Genomic DNA, 6,000 nt, shown 5'->3' with positions numbered 1-6,000 from the left:
AACCATGAGCTAGTCCTCTTGTGGGTTCGTGGTCATAATTCAAGAGACCTGTAGTCCAAGAGACCTCAAGAGGGAGATCAAATTTAAACTTGTCCAAGCTTGGCAGACCAAAGAAGAAACAAAGACAAGTTCCCTCTGGGAAACTCTACTTCCACACGCTTCCTAGAATTTTTATAAAGTTCTAAGGAATATGGTGGCCAATAGTCAAAGATCCCCAGAATTACCCTGTTAGGACTCCAGAAGGAAAAAAAAAAAAAGGAGGACGAGACATCAAAATGTCTAATCAAAATCTCAGTAGGAGACGGTAGAAAAAAATGGGGAAAAGATACAATTCAAAAAGATAATAGCTGAGAACTTTCAGATTTTTTTTTTTTTTTTTTTGCAAGGCACACATTTTCATATCCAGGAAGTTCTACTTAAAATTTGCTGCTATTCCCGGAGAGGAGAACTGGTGCCTTGAAAAGATGTTTGGCACCTTCCACCTCTTAGTTTGTAGGAAGTTGCAAAAAAAAAAAAAAAATTACTCTTAATCCTAACAACGTGAAAAGGTTAGGTAAATTACAGAATCCGAAATGTCCTTGAACCCTCCAGAGAGCTGAGGTCACAAGGCAACCAAGTAACCTGAAATCCAGAAAGGAACCAGTCCCTCCAAGGAGAGAAGAGACACATGAATTATCTGGTTTGTGGCAGAACGTGGAAGGAAGAGGTGCTGTATTATTACTACAGCATATATATAGTAAGAAAACTCTGCTAAAATTTTAAAGAACTCCTGGCCAAGTGTGGTTTAGCGTCTCAATCTGAAATAGCTGGGAGCAATGTGATAACATAGGAGCTTGTGTCACTCACAAGCTGTTTCCCACGAGCCCTACCAGGTGCTCCGAGAGAAAGATCTGGGGCAGAGCAGGATGCCTGAGAAAGTCCCCACGGTGGTGCAGACCCGCAGGAGGTGATCACCTGCAAGGCAGGCATAAAACTCAGTCATTTCTCTGGACCCTTCTTTCCTACAAAGCAAACTCTTAAGTCATCAGTGGAGGGACCGCAAACCCTTTCACCCACAGGGCTCAAAATGCCAGGGGCAGGAAGAAGTAGGTTCAAAGCCCCATCCATGTTCCCTAGGCCCTTCCCTCCTACAAAGCAAAAGCTATAAATCTTCTTTGATTTCTCTCATCCATGCTTTGTAGTTTTGGCATATAAACCTTGCACGTATATTTTCAGGTTTTCAGTAATTGTATAAATGGTACTTCAAAAACTTTGAAAAATTCAATTCCCACTTGTTCATTGCTAGTACATAAAAATACGATTTTTATTTAACAACTGTTTTCTGTATCCTTTCTAAGCTAACCCATTAGAATCAGTTGTAGCTATTGTAGATAAAATAGACTTAGGCAAAAAGTACACCTAAAAGTAAAGAGACTTTCTACCTAATGATAAAAGGTTTCATTCATCTCGAAAATACGATTCTGAACTTTTATGCACCAAAAACAAAGCTCAAAATATAAAATCAAAAATACAAGACGAAATAGAAAAATGCACAGTCATAGTGAGAGATTTTTAATCCATCCATCTCAATTACTGGTCAAGCCCACAAAAAATTACTAAGAATATAGAAAATTTGAATAGTACAGAAAGGACCTCATGATCATATATAGAATAATTGCACCCAACAATGGGAAGATAAACATTTATCTCAAAGCATTTATGAAATAGTTATAAAAATTGACTATGTGCTTGACCATCAAGTTAGTCTCAACAAATTCTAAGAATACCATATTCTCTGGCTCTAATATATTCAAGTACGAAATTTAATAACAAAAATATACCCATTAAAAACCCAGATACCTGGAAATTTAAAATATTGAAAAATTCATGGGTCAAAGAAGGAATTCCAGCGGAAATTAGAAAACAGAAATATGAATAAGCGATAACAAAATTATTCCTTATAAAAATTCTGGGGTTACAACTAAAGTCATATTTAAAGGAAAATGTATACCTTTAATTGCTTATATTAGAATTCAAGAGACTGATTCATCAGGGGAAAATAAAGAGGCGGGAGAGAAAAAAAACTAAAGAGATAAACAATATTAAGAATTAAAAGGATGTCATAACTGCAAAAGCTGTAATGATTAAACAAATGGAAAATGATTATTACGAACAACTTTGTGACAAGTTTTAAAACTTAGGCAAAATGGATTAATTCTTTTAAAAGATACAACTTACCGAAGAAGCAATAGAAAACCCAGACAGTCTAATGACATTTAAAGAAATTGAATGATTAGTTAAAAATCTTCCCAGAAAGAAAAAACCAGGTTCAAAAGATTTATCAGCAATTCCTACCAAATGTTTTAGGATCTGTAACAGGAAAGAGCTAAACCAGACTCCAAGCTGGAACTGTTTCTTTGACTTTAACCTTTGCTTTTTGTTGCTTTTGTCATTATATTCATACATAATGGCCTGCCTCAGGGAACCCTGTCCGCCTGTGAATGGCTGCAAGAAAAAAGAAACTAACACATCCTCTCCCCGAGGCTGGTCATTCCAGGAGATATTTTGCAAGACTGATGGCCCCTTTACTTTACTTCCTCACCGCCTCTCCCTCTCTGATGCTATAAAAGAAACTGGCATCCAGACCCAGAGAAGATGATTTTTTGGAGACACTAGTCTGCCATCTTCTCAGTCTGCTGGCTTTCCAGCACCTCGTCTCTGATTCATTGGCCTGTCGTGCAGCGAGCAGAGAGAGCTTGGACTCGGTAACAGATCCACTCTTCCAAATAATAAAAAAAGAAAAAGAAAAAACATGCCCCAGATCATTTTAAAGGCTAACATAATCTTAATTCCAGAACTAGGCAAGACCAATATTGGCAAGAAAAAAAAAATTACAGTCTAATGTTGTTCAAAACCTGCATTAGTCAGGATAGAATATATCCTGGGGTTTGCAGTAAACATATCCCAACATTTCAGTGGTCTTGCACAATAAAGGTTTAATTCTCTCCCTGTCTTAGTTGGCTGCAGGGCAGACAGCTCTGTTCCAAGCAGTAACACAGGGATCTAGGCTGCCGCTTCCCTCTTGTGGCTACACCACTTAGACCACGTGGCTTCCAAAGTTGCAACAAAAGGACAAGAAAAGGCTGGAAAATCATGTGCGGTAATTGAGGTCGTTAGGGTGGGTCTTAATCCAATTGACTGATGTCCTTTTTTTTTTTTTTTTTTTGCGGTACGCGGGCCTCTCACTGGTGTGGCCTCTCCCGTTGCGGAGCACAGGCTCCAGACGCGCAGGCTCAGCGGCCATGGCTCACGGGCCCAGTCGCTCCGCGGCATGCGGGGTCCTCCCGGACCGGGGCACGAACCCGCGTCCCCTGCATCGGCAGGCGGACCCCCAACCACTGTGCCACCAGGGAAGCCCTGATGTCCTTTTTAAGAAGAAGAGGTTAGGGCGTAGACCAGGAGGCATCCACGTGAGGACATTGAGAAGGAAGCCATCTGCAAAGCCAAGCAGAATTCAGAAGAATTCACACCTGCCAACATCATGATCTTGGACCTGTAGCCTCAGAGCTGTGAGAAGGTCAATTTCTGTTAAGGCACTCATTCTGTGGTATTTTGTTCAGGCAGCCCTGGGAAACTAATACAACCGTCATTCCTGTAATTGTCATCAGCCACGTGGTCCCAATCTAACTGCAAAGAAGCCTGGGAAATTAGCCCTTCCTTTGGCCCGGGAAGAAGAAATGAGCTGCTGAACACATTGCCTGGCTCTGTCACAGGAACAAAGATGTAAAACTCCTAAACAGAATATCTCCTATGAATCAATGATGAGAGGCCAAAAAAAAACACACAAAAAACGACCAATAGAAAAATGGCCCCAAAGATGAGGCGTTTGTTGGGTGAGAAAACATGCTGGTCCATTAACAGATGAAAAGATGAGACTCTAGGCTGCTACTCTAAGTGTGGTCCTCAGAGCAAAAGCGTTGGCATCAACTGGGGACATGTTGGGGACATTTCAGGGAAATGAAAAGGAAAACCACACTGAGACACCATTTTGCACCTACCGGATTGGCAAAGACTGACTTTTAAGTCAGTACCAAGAGCCGATGACGACATGGAAAATTGGAACTTTCATCTTTGATTGGAGTAGATGGGAATTGGCATAGCTGTTCTGGAAAACGGTTAGCCAGTTTATTATAAACTGTGATACGTGCTCACCCTGGCACTCAACAAATCCATTTCTGGGTGTAAACCTACATCTAGGGCGGTGCTTCTCAAATTTTGTTACAATGCAGATTCTGATTCAGTACGTCCGGAATGGGACGCTGAAATTCTGCATTTTTAACAAGTTCCTGGAGGATATCAATGCTCCCCCTCTGAGGACCACAGTTGGAGTAGCAACCAGGAGTCACAAAAATGGGTATTTACAGCCACATCCGTAACAGCCAAAATCCCAAATTTCCACCAGCAGTAAGACCAGGCAAATGAACTACAACATACGGCAGGATAGTCACACGCCGGAATACTATTTAGAAGTGAAAATGAATAAACTATGACTACTCACATTAAAGATGGAGGAATCCAACAAAAGAAGTAAGGCACAGAGGAAATTATACAGTATGATTCCCTAATATAAAGTTCAAAACTCAGACAGAGCTAAATCTTACATCGTTTAGGAATGCATACACACCTGTTAAAACCTTGTTAAAAAAAAAAAAAAAAAAAGACCAGTAAGGAAATAATTAGCACAAAACTGAGGATAGCAGTGGTGAAGAGAGAGAGGAACATGACGGGGATAAATCCACCCGGGGTTTCTCAGGTCCTGGCAACGCTCTATCTCTCAACCTGAATGGTGAATACATGGTTGCTCTATTCTATTATTATCCTTTAAACTGTATATATGCATTTTATGTGCTTTTTTGAATAAAAATAGTAGCAGGAAGCCTTTTTGTATTGAAGTTCCAAGTAAAATAAACCTAGTGAATTTACAAAAAGTCTAACTTTGGGGAATCAAGGTTTACTTGTACCTCTGAAACAAAGCACATGCAGGCAGCCATCCCAATTTGCAAGTGAAGCCAGCAGGAGTCCAGTCTCAGGGATATACTCCCTTTTTCAATCTAAGACTCTCAGCTAGGACAAATGGGGCGGGGAGCGGAGCTGACACAATAAATGCAGAGCGGTAACTGCCCGTCAGTACCTGGACACAGGTCAGAGTGGTTGGCTGTAGAGGGTGGGGATCAGTGATTTCCTGGAGCTCCCAGGGAAGGGAGAAGAAGAGGGGTGGGGCAGGGGGGGATCAGTCCTGGGGAAGAGGCTGGGGACCCATCATCTCCCACTTTATCAGTGTGGGATGCTCTCTGGGGAGCCCACCTTCTCTTTCTGAAAAATCTCATAGAAACTTCCCTCTCTCACCTTCAAAGGAGTGCCGTCCAGCTGGCTATGGGCATCACCGCGAGACAATTTTAAGTCTTGAGCCTCCGGTTCTCTGGCCTGGGGCCCTGAGCCCTTGGCTCCAAGCCCTCTGTCTCCTAGATGGGTGTGGTACCTGGGCCAGACTTCTCCCACCTCCATTCCAAGAACCCCCCCTCCACATAGCATCCCTGCTTGCCTTTAACCACTCATGCAAGAGCGATGATGAGATTGAATTTTAGCTTAGGGAGAAGCAAGATATAAATACATCCTGGTGTACTATTAATGTCAATAATATTAGTGCAATTATTTCCAGACTAGTCAGATTCAATAAAAGCAACAGTAAACAAGCCTGGCGCAGCCACCAGGTGAGCACCGCGGGGGCCCCGCACAGCTGGCTGCCTGCTGAGAACGCCTTGTCTTTGCTGCCGCCCCTTGAGCAGGGAGAGACTTGGTGAGTGGGCACAGGTCCATCGACCGCCTGCCACCCAGCCCCGCCTCCGCCCCGGGTCCTGATGCCTTTAAATAACTGAACTGGGGGGCCATGTGCGGAGGAGAGAGGGCAAGGGAGAGCCCCACATGATGATTACAGGTGAGACATCTACAAACTCAGAGCTG

The sequence above is a fragment of the Stenella coeruleoalba genome (assembly GCF_951394435.1).
Source record: "Stenella coeruleoalba genome assembly, chromosome: 19".
Taxonomy (NCBI): Eukaryota; Metazoa; Chordata; class Mammalia; order Artiodactyla; family Delphinidae; genus Stenella; species Stenella coeruleoalba.
The sequence above is the reverse complement of the archived record's forward strand: the minus strand, read 5'-3'. Positions refer to the sequence as shown.